Source organism: Trachypithecus francoisi, unplaced genomic scaffold (genome assembly GCF_009764315.1).
Source record: "Trachypithecus francoisi isolate TF-2019V2 unplaced genomic scaffold, Tfra_2.0 Lachesis_group1, whole genome shotgun sequence".
In the NCBI taxonomy this organism is placed as follows: Eukaryota; Metazoa; Chordata; class Mammalia; order Primates; family Cercopithecidae; genus Trachypithecus; species Trachypithecus francoisi.
In genome coordinates, this window is record NW_022681454.1 from 25,637,312 (window position 1) to 25,650,835 (window position 13,524).

Genomic DNA, 13,524 nt, shown 5'->3' on the forward strand with positions numbered 1-13,524 from the left:
CTCAGGTGATCCGCCCACTTCTGCCTCCCAAAGTGCTGGGATTACAGGCATGAGCCACCACACCTGACCTAAACTAAAAGCTTTAGGTTGGCACATTTTCAGGTGAGAAAGACAAAGGAAAGAGGTAGCATGGTATGGTAAAAAGGGAGTATTGATTTTAAACCATGTCACTGTTCTGAGATCTGTGCTCAAAAGTAAAGGAGTATTTTAGGTCATTGGAAAAAGAAAAAAGAAAGAAAGAAAAGATTGGGCACAGTGGTTCATGCCTGTAATCCCAGCACTTTAAGAGGCCACGGTAAGAGAATCACTTGAAGCCAGGAGTTTGAGACCAGCCTGGGCAGCATAGCAAGACCCCATCTCTAGCAAAGAAAGTAAAAACTATAATAAAAATGAGCCAGGCATGGTGGCAGGCTCCTGTAGTCCCAGTTACTCCGAAGGCTCGGGTGGGAAGATTGCTTGAGCTACAGAGATGTTGGCTACAGTAAGTTGTAATCATGCTGCTGTACTCCAGCTTGGGTGGCAAAGTGAGACCCTGCCTCAAAAAGAGAAAGAAGAAAGAAAGAGAGAGAAAGAGAGAAAGAAAGAAAGAAAGAAAGAAAGAAAGAAGAAAGAAGAAAGAAAGAAAGAAAGAAAGAAAGAAAGAGAAAGGAAGGAAGGAGAAAGAGAAAGAAAGCAGGAAGGAAGGAAAAGAGAGGGAGGGAGGGGGAGAGAGAGGAAGAGAAAGGAAGGAAGGAAGGAAGGAAGGAAGGAAAAGAAAGAAAAGAAAGAAAAGAGAAGAAATGAAAGAGAAAGAGAAAGAAAGAAGAAAAGAGAAAGAGAGGGAGGGAGGAAGGCAGGAAGGAAGAAGGCAGGAAGGAAGGAAGGAAGGAAGGAAGGAAGGGAGGGAGGGAGGGAGGGAGGGAGGAAGAAGAATTCAAACAGAAGGAGACCAAGGAAGACTCTAGGCCTAATGTTGTCATTTATTTACATGTCTTTGAGCATCTCATTGAACTCTCTCTGCTTCTCTGTATTTGCATCTGCAAAATGAGGAAATTGCTCATGACTCTGAGGTGATTTCCCACTCAATGATTCTAAGATATTTGAGTACTTGAATATCCTTCAATAATAACATCTGGGAAGAGTAAAGTCTGACATTAGTCCTCAGTAGTGCTCTCCAAAAGGATGGGTAGATAACTATAGACATTTTATAATTACATATCACTGAGTAACAAATTACCCCCAAATTTAGGAGCTTAAGGCAAGAATAAGCATTTATTCTCTTACAGGGTTTCTGAGGGTCAGGAATCCAGGAGTGGCTTAGCTAGGAGGTTCTAGCTTGGGATCTATAAAGGGATTGTAGTCAAGAAGTTGGCTGAACGTATAGTCTTCTGAAAATTTGACTGAGGCTGAAGAATCTGTTTCCAAGATGGCGCTCTCATGGCCGATGGCAGAGGCTTCAATTGCTTATCACAGGGACTTCCTTTGCAGAGCTGTTTGAGTGCCCCTCTGGCATGGCAGTTGGCTTCTCCTGCCATGGGTGATCTAAGAGCAAGAGCAAGGAGGAAACCACAATGCATGTAATGACTTTTTCTCACAGGTTGCACATTGTCACTGCTGCCACATTGAATTCGCTAAAAAGCAGTTACTGGCTACAGAACACACTCTAGGAGAGAATTAGGCTCCACTTCTTGAAAGTAGGGGTATCAAAGAACTTGCAAATTTATTTGTGAGTTTATTTTAAAAGCCCTTACAAACACATATTCCTTAAATTAGAGTGGCTCAGCCCTGCAAGACAGTTAGGGAAGTTAAAACAACCAACATTTCTAGAGTGAGTCACTGTTTAGAAAGTATTTCCCCATGTTTTCTCATTGGATTGTCACAACCACCCAGTGGAACAACAGCATTAATATCCCCACTTAAAAATGAGGAAATGGAAGTGAGGTCACTTTTGTACAGTTATTTAACAAGTAAGTTATATAGCTGAGGATTAAGCCCAGCACAAAGCGTAAGGCCTCTTCACCATCCTTCAAATGAGAAACTTGGCATGAAGGCCTTTGCACAGAGAAGTTTCATTAGGATGACTGACTATTCCTTACTTCCTACCAATTGTTTTTACCTATTTTATTAAATTATTTTATGTTCAACTTACATACTTCCAAAATTACTTGAAGCAGTTTACAAATAAAATATTTAAGAAAGAAAGAGGAGTACGGCTGGGCCCGGTGGCTCATGCCTGTAATCCCAGCACTTTGGGAGGCCGAGGCAGGTGGATCACTTGAGGTCAGGAGTTCGAAACCAGCCTGGCCAACATAGTGAAACCTCGTCTCTACTAAAAATACAAAAATTAGCCGGACTTATTGGCAGGTGCCTGTGATCACAGCTACTTGGGAGGCTGAGGTGGGAGAATCACTTGAACCTGGGAGTGGTGTGCGGGTCACACCACTGCACTCCAGCCTGAGCGACAGAGTGACACTCGGTCTCAAAAAAAAAAAAAGAAAAGAGAAAAAGGAGTAAATACTTCTAGGCACCAGAAATGATCATATTACAACACTTGGCAATAAATTTGGTTCAGATCTTTCTGGCAGCAGAGGTGAAAAGAGAAGCGTGATAGGCTGCAGGGATTTCACTTTCTGACAAGAGTGAGCATGTATGCTATCATTGCCTGAAGCTAAATTCGAGGACTTTATCACGTGGAGCTGTGTAGAGTTAATACCGCTTAACATTGTGGTCAATATCTTCAATCTCTTCTTGCAAAAGATGTACTCATATTAACTCTGAATGTAAACAGAGGACACACCTCACTTGTAAGTTGGTTAATATATTTGAGCAAGAAACTGAGGAAATATGGCCCAGGTACCTTGCTCTCTAATGCCTTTACCAAATTAAGGCATAGAACTTGGAGAATATACAGGAATTGAGGGTTGATCTGTCCAGTGGACTGTCTCTCAAGTATCAGAGTTGTGAGAGTGCTTGAATGAGCTACTAAATCTTGTTAATTTGTCTTGGCATCTTGTAACAGGTACCTACCTATAATATAAATATTCTATATTGTCAATTAATTAAGGACTGTGCTAAAAGAGATATATAAAGTTAAAGAAAAATATAAAATAAATAAGTTAGGCTGGGCATGGTGGTGGCTCATGTCTGAAATCCCAGCACTTTGGGAGGCCACGGTGGGAGGGTTGCTTGAGGCCAGGAGTTCGAAACCAGCCTGGGCAAAACAGCAAGACCCCACCTCCCATCTCTACATGTAACTTAAAAAACTTAGCTGGGCATGGTGGTAGGTGCCTGTAGTCCTAGCTACTCAGAAGACTGTGACAGGAGGCTCACTTGAGCTCAGGAGTTTGAGGCTGCAGTGAGCTATGATTGTACCACTGCACTCCAGTCTGGGTGACAGAACGAGATCCTGTCTCAAAAAAAAAGTAAAAAAAGTTAGACCACATGAACTCTAATATCCCTTTTTGGACCAGTATGCTGTGACTCTGTGGCTTTAAGGATGAGATGCCAATATGCATTCTTGTCCCAGTAGAGAGCCAGCCCAGTTTGGCCTGGGTGTGAGAAGCAAAGCTATCAAAAGCTTTGGCCAATTTTTTTCCCCCAAAAGGAATTCCAAATATATCCAAGCTTCTATGTTAGTGACTGATTGAAACCACAGCTTTATACCATATGACATAGAATCCTGGAATAGATAACTTTAGGCTGAAGAAAAAAAAAAAAGTTAAGGCAGGTGCGAGCAGCTGTCCAGTTCTGCCGTAAAAGAAATCAAGTGTAATTTCAGTGATAATATGCCTTCTTTCAAGCACGTGAGTTTTGTTAGGTTCTTTCCAGTTGGCTGAAAATTACACCCTAAATATTCCTCTAAAGTTAGATAACTTAGTGACTTACAAATGTTTCTATCAATGGGTCTCCTCCTTCTAGAAGAGAATCGTAAATGAAATACATAAAGATTCATAGCCTTTATTTCTTTCTTAAACCAGCTGATCTTCCTCTAAGAAAGTAGATATGCTAAAGCAAATAATCCTTCATTTTAAAAAATAGAAATCATTCTCCTTGAACACTGTTTATTGGCCGTGAGCAAATAGGTATTCACTTAGAAGGCTTTGCTCTCTGTTTGTGATCCATATTTCTATAATACCTGCTTCAGAAGTGTTGTAGAGAGACAAAATTAATGTGCATGGAAAAACAGCAGAGAAAATGAGTGTTAATCTTTGTGGAACAATCCAGAGTCCAGAGAAAGGGCAAGTAGGGGGAGAAGCCACTTGCTGGAATGACTAGTATATTAAGATTCTCTTCTGGGTTATGGGCTAACATCTGCATCATTGAGGTCTATTCACAACAGGACATTGTTCAGTATAACCTTTTTGCATCAAACAGAAATACAAATATTAATTTTCATGCCATAGAGAAAACTTCAAAAGTTGGGAAACTACTGAAGGATGTTATCACAAAGTTGTCATTTAGAGTCCAAGAACAGTCTTAACAATTGTACAAGCTTCAGAGTAAGGGCAGGAAATAAAGACATTAAATTGTCATGTGGGAAATCTATTCTGGGGAGTTGTAGAATAAATACTCACTAATAAGAAAAGGTGGGGAAGGTCCTTCTAAGCAAAGGAAATGAGTGACAAGACAAGCAGGTATGAATGAATTTTTTTTTTTTTTTTGAGATGGAGTCTCACTCTGTCACCCAGGCTGGAGTGCAGTGGCACAATCTGTGCTCACTGCAACCTCTGCCTCCCAGGTTCAAGCGATTCTCCTGCCTCAGCCTCCTGAGTAACTGGGATTACAGGCATGCGTCACCATGCCTGGTTAATTTTTGTATTTTTAGTAGAGACAGGGTTTCACCATGTTGGCCAGGCTGGTCTCGAACTCCTGACCTCAAGTAAGCCACCTGCCTTGGCCTCCCAAATTGCTGGGATTACAGGTGTGAGCCACTGAGCCTGGCCAAAATCCTAACAGAAGAATATTCTATTGTGTGTGTGTATGAAAAAATTGTGGTGTGTGTGTATGTGTGAGGTGTGTGTGTGTGTGTGTATATATGGTGTGTGTGTGTATATATATGTGTGTGTCACAATTTTTTAATCCATTTATCCATCAGTGGACACTTAGGTTGTTTCCATGTCTTGGCTATTGTGAATAATGCTCCAATGAACATGGGCATGCAGATATCACTTTGATATATGGTTCCTTCTGATGTTATACCCAGAAATGGGACTGCTGGTTTATTAGGGTAGGTAGCATATTTGGATCTGTATACTATGGACACTTGGGTATAGCTGGACCGCAAGGTACAAGGAGGGGAGTGAGAATGGGAGAGTAGGCTGAAAAGGTGAGCAGAAGCCACACTCTGAAGGGGCTCTTAGGTCAGTTGGGGTCCTTCTACTGCATAACCCAGGTTCCTCCTAAGACCCAAGTAGGCTCTTAGCATTCCCTTTTCTTCCTCAGTTGCAGGCCTCAGGGCTTTGCCAGGTTTCCCCTCTTTACGAGGTGTTACCACTCACCCCATCTCTTGCATCTGGAAAGTGGTGCTCTCAGCTTGCATCTTTTTTTATTTTGTTTATTGCAAGACAGCACAGAGTCAGCTTGGCATGATGGCTCACACCTGTAATCCCAGCACTTTGGGAGGCTGAGGCAGGAGGATTGCTTGAGCCCAAGGGTTCAAGAGCAGCCTGGGCAACATAGTGAGATCCGGTCTTTACAAAATTTTTTTAAATTAGCCAAGTGTGGTGGCACATGCTTAAAGTCTCAGCTACTTGGGAGGCTGAGGCAGAAGGTTTGCTTGAACCCAGGAGTCCGGGGCTGCAGTGAGCTGTGATCGTGCCACAGTACTCCAGCCTGGATGACAGAGTGAGACCCTGTCTCCAAAAGAAAAGAAAAGCAAGTACAGAGTCTTTATATTAAAAGATTTTTCAATGCTAATTATGATGGCAAAACAATTGAGGAATGACAAAAATAATAGACATGTATATGAGAAGGTTTTTTTTTTTTTTTTCTTTTTGAGATGGAGTCTCACTTTGTCACCAAGGCTGGAGTGCAGTGGCATGATCTCTGCTCACTGCAACCTCTGCCTCCCAGGTTCAAGCGATTCTCCTGCCTCAGCTTCCCCAGTAGCTGAGAATACAGGCACGTGCCACCACACCCAGATAATTTTTGTGTTTTTGGTAGAGACAGGGTTTCACCATCTTGGCCAGGCTGGTCTTGAACTCCTGACCTCAGGTAATCCACTCACCTCGACCTCCCAAAGTGCTCGGATTACTGGCATGAGCCATGGCACCTCGCCAGGAAGTCTTTGTTTTTGTTTTTGTTTTTTTGAGATGGAGTCTCACTCTGTCGCCCAGATTGGAGTGCAATGGCGCCATCTCAGCTCACTGCAACCTCTGTCGCCTGGGTTCAAGTGATTCTCCTGCCTCAGCCTCCCAAGTAGCTTGGATTACAGGCACTTGCCACCATGCCTGGCTAATTTTTGTAGTTTTAGTAGAGACCGGATTTCACCATCTTGGCCAGGCTAGTCTTGAACTCCTGACCTTGTGATCCACCCGCCTTGGCCTCCCAAAGTGCTGGGATTACAGGCATGAGCTACCGCGACTGGCCAGGAAGTTTTAAATTTAGGAGTAAGATGATCTGATTTACATTTGTAAAAGTACTCCAGATTTCCTGTAGAGAGTGGATTGTAGGGGATGGGAGTGGAGTAGAAGTCAGGAGAAGCGGGGAAGGTAACACAGGTACCTAGAAAGAGGTGATGGTGTCCCAGACTAGGGCATAGAGGGAAGATGGTCAAAATTTTTAGATGTAGGCTGGGTGCAATGGCTCACGCCTGTAATCTCAGCATTTTGGGAGGTCGAGGTGGGTGAATCACTTGAGGCCAGGAGTCCAAAACCAGCCTGGCCGACATGGTGAAACCCCGTCTCTACTAAAAACACAAAAAAATTAGCTGGGCATGGTGGTGTGTGCCTGTAATCCTAGCTACTCGGGAGACTGAGGCACGAGAATCACTTGAACCCGGGAGGCAAAGGTTGCAGTGAGCTGAGATCGCTCCATTGCACTCCAGCCTGGGAGACACAGCAAGACTCCGTCTCAAAAAAAAAAAAAAAAAAAATTATTAGATGTGGGCATAGTTTAACGATAGGACAAACAAGACTTGCCACCGGGTTGGATAGCGCTGATGATAGAAAGAGGAATCAGGGATAAACCATGAACCCCTGGAGGGATTGCTCTGTTCCCCAGGCTTTGCCCTTCTGGACAGTTCCTCTGGATTAATGGGTTTTGGGCTTTGGAACAAAGATCTGTAAATCACTGAAAACAATTCAGCAGGGATATTACATTTTTCTCCCCTCCACTAGGCTTACATTTCCTCCATGAGAATGACTTTGTGCAATGAAATGACAAGTGTGGCCATCGTCCAGGAAGAAAGGGTGCATCAGTGTGTGTGTGCGCGGGGGACGGGGGCGGTGCGCATGGGTGTGTGTGCGTCTTCCACACATGCACATACGCGTGAGGGAGAGAGATGCACGAATTGTTTTATCTCATTATAAGTAGTGAATGCTAGTAGTAGTAGTAGTAGACATATCAGTGCCCAACTCTCTGCTTCTTAAAAAAGTAGTAGTCTGCTTTCTAGGAAGCAGAGAGTTGGGCACTAATGTGATGGAGTGTAGGACCAAAACCCTGATGAGTTGTGAGTGGAAGGAAGATACTAATGGCAGTAGAAGAGATGAAAGAATTGGTAGAGATTTCAAAGGCACACTCTACCCAACTATACTCAGTTCTCAGAATTGGCCCTGTAAAGTGAGCAGGTTTTCTGGAGGTCACCTCCTTCCCCATAACCCTGTGGCATCAAGACATCAGGCTCAAGGCTGATTTGGGACTTGGATGAGGGGTGTTCATTGTGGATCTTCCACCACTGAGTGTGGCTGAGTGGCTGTGGTCCAATAATCATACGATTCAAGGATAGTTAGGGATTTCCTGCCTCTACAATCTCAGCCCCTCTGCTGAATCCACTCTCAGATTTTGATGCTGTAGTTAACCCCTCGGGTGAAATTAGAGGAAGGATAGAATTATATAACCATAGTAAATCACTTCACCCCTGCAATGCTCATTTGATATCAGTAATTGAGAAAACAGATTCCTCCCATTTAGAACTGTTATAAGAGCACCTGAATTAGTGAGCCCAAATGAGTTCATAAATGTGAATGGAGAGAAAGCACTTCCTCTACCTCCACTGAATGTCTTTCCTTTGGGCCTGTCTTAAGTGGAGTTTAGAGGGACTACTGGATTCCTTGAACTGGCAATTTCTGTAATTACCAGTAGTTGCTGAGCCTCCTGATGTAATTTCTTCTGTAGAACAGAAAAGTTCCTAATATTTGGCACAGCAATCTCCAGCTATAATTACAGGAACACAAGGCTGTTAGTCACATCCCTACCTAGCCCACCTCTAACAATGCTCTTTTTTTAGCATTAGGTAGCTGGGAGAAGACTTGAGCTTAAAACTCTGCTGTTGAATGTAGCTGCTGAGCATAAAGCTACATTCAACAGCAGAATGTAGCTTTATGGACAGTGGATGGTGTCTTTAAGTTAAGGCAATATTAATCAGGTTCAATGTCAATGAAATGGTTTAGCAAAGGACAATACTTAGGGCATTTATTTACTGATTTATTCGCCACTCTATTTCATACAAGTTTTAAGGAGGTTGGCATATATGAACTATTAAATATCTTATTCTTTCCTTTGATGAATAACAAATAGTTTTATTTTAATTAGTTTCATTCATGTTTATATTCTATTTTTGCCCAAGTAGAATAGTTTCCTTTGTACCTAATATACACTACATATTTGTAGTTGGTTACCTACCACACCCTCTCTGAAGAGCAAGGTCAACAATAAAAGAGCTTAATTCAGAGGCCATAATTTATTCTGCATTCTGTTAACAAGCAACATCCATTTAAAATAGCAATTGAGCTTTCAAGGTCCTGGTATTATTCAGGAAAAGACTCAAAATGATCACTTTCTTGGCATACATAGAAGCCCAAATGTTAAGATGTGTTCTGTGGGCAACTCTCTGCTTGTTTTCTTTCCGAGACAAGTGGTTAACCCGTGTTGCATACCCTGCGTTTGTAGAATTCCAGAAAGGTTGTGTCATGTAAATCACTTGTGGACTGGGCATGGTGGTTCATGTCTGTAATTCCACCATTTTAGGAGGCCAAGGCAGGAGGATCGCTTGAGCCCAGCAATTTCAGACCAGCCTAGGCAACACAGCGAGACCCCGTTTCTATGAAAAATTTTAAAAATTAGCCAGTCGTAGTGGCAGACACCTGTAGTCCCAGCTCCTTGGGAGGCTGAGGCGGGAGGATCACTTGAACCTGGGAGGTCAAGGCTGCAGTGAGCAGGAGCATACCACAGCACTCAGCACTCTAGCCTGGGCAAGAGAGTGAGACCCTGTCTCAAAGATAAATAAGCAAATAAAATAAAAAAAAAACACTGTGTGTGTGTGTGTGTGTGTGTGTGTGTGTGTACGAGAGAAGAGAGAGAGAGACAGAGAGAGATGGTGTATGGGGGGATGCATAAGGAGAATGTAAACAGAAATATCTTGAGGAGAAATCCAATCGTGACTGAGAATGTCTTTGGGGAAGATACTGGCCTTCACTTCCACGTGTTATTGTGTTCCTGTGTTCTTTACCTGTTACCTTTTTTATAAGTAGCAGAGGGTAAAATAATATGTCCAAGTGGCAACTGGCTAAAGAGACAGATCATAAAACAGCTAAAGTCAGACACCCTGGTTTAGTCTATCATTTATGAAGTTGAAAAAGTTGAAGTTGCCGGGCGTGGTGGCTCAAGCCTGTAATCCCAGCACTTTGGGAGGCCGAGACGGGCGGATCACGAGGTCAGGAGATCGAGATCATCCTGGCTACATGGTGAAACCCCGTCTCTACTAAAAAAAAAAAATACAAAAAACTAGCCGGGCGAGGTGGCGGGCTCCTGTAGTCCCAGTTACTCGGGAGGCTGAGGCAGGAGAATGGCGTAAACCCGGGAGGCGGAGCTTGCAGTGAGCCGAGATCGCGCCACTGCACTCCAGCCTGGGCGACAGAGCGAGACTCCGTCTCAAAAAAAAAAAAAAAGAAAGAAAGAAAGAAAAAGTTGAAGTTGAAATCAGATGCAAGAAAATTATAATTTATCAAAGAAAAAAAGAAAAAAGAAAATTACAATTTATTTTTTAAAAACAATTCATTTTGTCCTAAATCTCTGCCAGTTGTTTAATGAGCAGCAGCTTCTAAAATAAACAAAGAATATGAGGAAAAAAAAAAAAAAAAACACCACCCAGAATTGATTAGGAGGAAAAACGCCCAGGGGGGCTCTTTAATGTTGCCTTAATTTTTTTAAAAAAACACTATTATACTGTTCATCTCCATTAACTTTTCTTTTTCAAAAAGGAGGTACTATTTTAAAATTCCGGGTTTTGTCTCTAATTTTAAAATGACAATTAGCACAATCACTGATAAAAATGCTCCTTCCGATTTCCATGAAACAGATTAATGTTTTAATTCACCTGAACCACCAACTGAATGCTATAGGCCATTTTGAAAACATTCACTAATCCTTGAAAATAGCATGCTTTCCTTCATATTTTTTTCAAACCCTAATCCTTGGGGGGAAAAAAAATACCTTCTCTCATTTTCTATTCAATGTTTGCTATTGTTGTAACCTAAGTAGGACCTCTTTGAAAAAAATGCAAAATTAAGTTTAACTCACAATTGAGTCTCACATCCTGTGGTCTTGGAATTTTAAAATTTCATTCAAAACACACATTATAAACAAAGTCTCCCAAATGACCATCTAGAGAGGAATGTGGCAAAAATCCAGAAAGTATTGTAATATTTGGAACTAGCATAGCACAAATAATCAGTGTGTTTTTTGAAGAGGAGATTATGGGTTGCAGTTTTACGAACTCCATGGGGAATTTGCATGAGATGGGCAAAGTTAAATTAGTTGTGTGCCTCCCAGAGAACCTAAACTCTTTACAGTAAGTGAAGAGGAAGAAGTATTAAAAGGATCTTTTTAAAACCTAGTATTTGTTCATTATAACCATAATTGGAGAAAACATTCTGGCTTACAAATTCCTATAAACTCAAGATCAAAGCAGTGTGCTTGACAAGCCTGTTCTTGAGCACATTAGTTTGGTATTATTAACAGTGGAGACTGATTCAGGGCGGGTTGTTGGGGGGGATGTGGAAAGGACAAAGGCCAATGCCAAAACTTATGTCATCAAGCCAGGAAAATCCAAATTTTAGAGGCAGGAGGACCAGAGGAGTTACCCACATACAAAATAATATTCTGAAAAAGTGCTTTTGAAATGAAAAAGTAAACCTGTGAAATCAATTTAAGAATTAAAACTAACCATTGAAGGTACATTTAAAATCTACGCTTCAAAGAGAAAAGGTAGGTCAGAGAAAGCTGAATTCGTACCTTGGAAAATGCAGGCTTTCCTGGGGAAGCAACCTGTTTCTCTCCCATTCCAAAAGAAGGAAAGAAAAGAACTCCAAAAAAGGAATGTAGCAAGGACATACTTTCTACCTCAAAAAAATAAAGGAGTTGGAGTCAGGGCAGAGCCAACTAAGAAGATGGAAACCAATCACATTTCAAAGTGATTCTTACTTTCTTAAGAAAGTTTGGCCGGGCGCGGTGGCTCAAGCCTGTAATCCCAGCACTTTGGGAGGCCGAGATGGGCGGATCACAAGGTCAGGAGATCGAGACCATCCTGGCGAACACAGTGAAACCCCGTCTCTACTAAAAAAATACAAAAAAAAAAACTAGCCGGGCGAGGTGGCGGGCGCCTGTAGTCCCAGCTACTTGGGAGGCTGAGGCAGGAGAATGGCGGGAACCCGGGAGGCAGAGCTTGCAGTGAGCTGAGATCCGGCCACTGCACTCCAGCCTGGGCGACAGAGCAAGACTCCGCCTCAAAAAAAAAAAAAAAAAAAAAAAAAAAAAAAAAAAGTTTAACATGATAATATCCTACGCATTTCTCATTTTATCCCTCAGTTAATTTTAATGGTTTATAAATTCATCAACTTTTCTAAACCTGTTTAGAAGAACATCCTTATCTAGAAGATTTACCCAAACTTCATGCTTATTTTTAATATCAGTATTAACACAGAATGTAGATCTGTAGCCACAGATATGGTAGCTAATATTTTTCTGCCCATAAGTAATTGAATGTAAGTAGATTTCACCACCTCTGTAATGTTTCAGTTTCAGTTTTCATACACCATTCTGAGAAATTTGTGTGACCTAATATAGCATTTTAGGCTGTTTCCTCTTAATCATCATAAAAATGCATCATTTGACTGGGAGAAACAAAGGAAAGAGATTTTCTGCATATAAATTGTATTAAGTTTATAATACACAAACAGGAATTGCTTTATCCTGGCAAATAACAAGCAGAGTTTAAGAAAAGATAGTTTAGACTGTGTTTCTTTTTGGTTTGTTTTTGTTTTTGTTTTTCTGAGACAGAGTTTCACTCATGTTGCCCAGGCTGGAGTGAAGTGGTGAGATCTTGGCGCACTGCAACCTCTGCCTTCCGGGTTCAAGCGATTCTCCTGCCTTAGCCTTCTGAATAGCTGGGATTACAGATGCCCGCCACCACGCCCGGCTAATTTTTGTGTGTGTGTGTGTGTGTATTTAGTAGAGACGGAGTTTCACCATGTTAGCAAAGCTGGTCTCCTTATCTCAGGTGATCCACCCGTCTCGGCCTCCCAAAGTGCTGGGATTACAGGCGTGAGCCACTGCACCTGGCCCAGTTGTTGTTTTTAACACAAACCTGTTAATGAAGAAGCAAGGTTTTTGGAGGAGTGGAAATGGCATGAAACTGTTGGTTAACAGATAAAATTAAAAGATTCTTGACTTGGAAACAGAAAGATGGCACCACATCTGATCTGCCCACTTCTGACCAGAGTGTCCTTGGCCAAATCACTTGAATTCTGGGAGCCTCATTTCTTCCTGCTTTAAAATAGGGATAAAAGCATCCAGCTTGCAGAGCTGGAGGTGTGGGTATGGGCAGGGTGGGGGTGGGTGGCATTGATGATAAATGTTAATAGTTGGCAGGAGGGTTTGCCCTTTTATAACCGGCACTCAGAATTTGAATGCTCATCACTTTTCTTTTCCAATCTAGACTTTAACTAAAGGAAGGAAGAAATATCCAAGTCTATACTCCTGAAAGACCTTTGTATCTACATAGTGCTAGAGCCTAAACAGCAAACTTAAAATTGTAAATGTTGCTGTATTGTTTGAAACCTTCCTTCATGAAATGCAGACTTAAAGCACTCTGGGCAGCTTAAGAAGGTGGAATTTACTACTAAGCAAAAGGAATTTATTCAGAGGGTGGTTGACCTGAATAGAAGTACGCCGCCCTCCCTCTCTAGCACTGATCACTCCTGTTTAATTTTCTGGCATAATCTTTTTCATCATTTAAAATGTCTGACTTGTTTACTCTTTTATTATCTGTGCCTCTATACTCAAATACTAGAATGCAAGTCCCCTAATGGCCTTGACCTGTCTCTCCAG

General features: G+C 41.9%; 1 long non-coding RNA gene across 1 annotated transcript; it reads right to left on the reverse strand.

Moving 5' to 3' along the window:
* Positions 1-1,223: 1,223 nt before the first annotated feature.
* Positions 1,224-11,579, reverse strand: LOC117085237. Its single transcript, XR_004437889.1, has 2 exons — positions 11,431-11,579; positions 1,224-1,521 (listed from the first exon to the last, which is right to left on the reverse strand). It is a non-coding gene; the product is annotated as an uncharacterized LOC117085237 (long non-coding RNA).
* Between the last annotated feature and the right edge of the window lie 1,945 nt (positions 11,580-13,524).